We start from the raw sequence: 2,737 nt of genomic DNA on the forward strand, positions 1-2,737 counted from the left end.
CAGCTGTGCATTCCTGTGTTCTTGGAATGTGTTTTACTGTTTTCTTACATCTCCAAGCCTTTGCTCATCTCCGTTCAAGCCTCGACCCCACCCCTCTCCTCACTCCGCGTCCTGACAAGATGGAAAGCATCTGTTGTAATCCCCCTCCATTTCCCATTCCCACTTTCACACATGGGATTTTCTCTCAGGCAGGTGGGACCTTCTCCTACCCTCGGGACTCAGCATCCTGCCTCTTCTACTTCATGAGGACAAGACGCTGCTCCATCAATTATCCTTAGCCTCCTATATCTCCAGCCTCATCCTCACTTTTTCCTTTCATTATAGAAATAGGCCTTCAGCATGGTTTAAAAAATAAGAAAGAGGGGGAATAAAGAGGTGAAAAATTCTCTCGACTCTGTTTCCTTCTCTAGATATTACTCTATCTTCTTCTCTTTAGAGGTGAGGCTCTCAGAAAAACAATCCACTTTTTTGCCTCCATCTCACCTGCTATTTAAACCTTAACTATTTTGAGTCCTAAGGTGACCAAACATCCCAACTTGCATAGGACTGTTCCAGACAGAGTTATTTTGCCTGGAGCAGTGTGTTTGGTGGCAGGCATAGAGGATATTGTGACATGCTTTCAATCATTTGTTCCACCCATAGATTGTGACCAGAATTTTCCTCTGTGAGATTAACAATAACTAGAAGCCCTGTTCTCAATGAATCTAAAATTGAGTTGGACAGTTCAGACTACAGGTACAAGAGATGTTTAGTGCCAATATGAGAGTGAAGAAGCAATACAGGAAAATAATCTGAGGGTTGTCACAAAGTACTCGATAGTTTAATTCCTAAATGAATAGTATAGGCAGGTTTTTTTTTTTTTTAATTTTTTGCTTACAAAATGTGATGTTACTAGAAACATATTCCAGGTTGAGAAACACCATATTTATTTTTTCATAGAATGTGATGGCAGGGATGGAGAGGAGAGAGAGAGAGAGAGAGAGAGAGAAAGGAGGGAGAATATGTGGTTACATTCCTGGCAATGGACTCAAGATCCACTTATTACCTAGAAATAATGTTATGGGTTGGATTGTGTTCCCTCAAAAATATATGTTGAAGTCCTAACTCCCAGGCCCTCAGAATGTGACCTTATTCGGAAATAGGGTCTTACCTAATCAGAGGTTATCAAGTTAAAATGAGGTCACTAGGGTGGGAGCTATTCCGATATGACTGGTGTCCTTATAAAAAGGAGAAATTTGGATACAGAGACAGATGCAAAGAGAGAAGACAATGTGAAGAATGAAGGGAGAAGACAGCCATGTGACTGAAGTGATGCATCTACAAGCTAAGAAGTGCCAAGGATTGCCCACAAACACCAGAATCTAGAAGAGGCAAGGAAGCACCTCTCTCTAGCACCTTCATAGAGACCCTACCGACACCTTGATTTCAGACTGCTAGGCTCCAGAATCGTGAGACAATACATTTCTATTCTTTTAAGCCAATTAGTGGCACCTTGTTATAGCAGTCCTAGGAAACTAATAAAGTAATGAACACTATGACAAGCAAAATTAAATCCTATTTATTGGGCCACACAAAGTTGTCTCTTTTTTTTTTTTTGGCATGCTTAAACAAGACTTATGTAACTATGTCATGTTTTATTTCATTTCACTTCATTTCATTTCAGGAAATACTAGGAAAGGGACTCTGAACAGATGTAACACAACCTCTAGAAGCTGTCCACAATTTGAGGGATGGACTGTCAGCAGCCAAGAATGCTAGGGAGGGCTTCCCTGGTGGCGCGGTGGTTGAGAGTCCACCTGCCGATGCAGAGGACATGGGTTCGTGCCCCGGTCTGGGAGGATCCTACATGCTGTGGAGCGGCTAGGCCCGTGAGCCATGGCCGCTGAGCCTGCGCGTCTGGAGCCTGTGCTCCGCAATGGGAGAGGCCACAACAGTGAAAGGCCCGCGTACCGCAAAAAAAAAAGAATGCTAGGGAACAGACTGAGCAGCTCAGCTCATGCACAGGCTTGGTCAGAATGGGGTGCATCTGGCAGAGACTGCTGACTTGTTACGTACTCTGAGGCTCTTGTTGAACCTTATCACATCCAGTGTCACTTGGCTGCAAATCCTCAGCCTCTGGGCCAGGAAGAACCTACCCTGACAGTGCAAGGGGGTCTGCTCCTCACCAAGAAGTGGGTCTACTGGACAAGCATCTGTGTGCTCAAGTTGGTGCAGCCTTTCCCCTGTCTTCCTTGGTGTGTGCTTGATCGGTATGGCACTGCTTTTGCCCTGTCTCCCACTCATGTTTGGCTGTGTCTGGAGCTCTACTGGGACACCCAGTTCACTTAGCAGGGGCCTGGCCCTTTGTTTTCACTAGACTTGAGGCTTGTGAACGCAGGCATTGTGTGTGTCCTGTTCATTGTTGTACTTCCAGGGACTATCTGTGTCTGACATACAGGGACTCAAACACTTATCAAGTGAACAAATTGCCAGCCCTCCTTGCTATTGGCAAGACTCTGTGCTTCCTTGCTACCAAATTCTCTGCCAGCTCCAGCCACTCTTCAAGATGCCTTTGAAGATGGCTTGGAACTAAAATGCTGCCTCTCATGTAACTGCCGTTCCTGGATTCTAACAAGCTCTGTATGTCTCACCTGCCCCTCTCATCCTCTCTTCCCCTCAACACATTTCCAAGTCCAAGTCCCACTTGCCTCTGGGACCTTGTGACTAAGCTGCTTTCCTAGACCCTGATCCTAATCAG

This window comes from Lipotes vexillifer, unplaced genomic scaffold, assembly GCF_000442215.2.
Source record: "Lipotes vexillifer unplaced genomic scaffold, Lipotes_vexillifer_v1.1 scaffold824, whole genome shotgun sequence".
Lineage (NCBI taxonomy): Eukaryota > Metazoa > Chordata > Mammalia > Artiodactyla > Lipotidae > Lipotes > Lipotes vexillifer.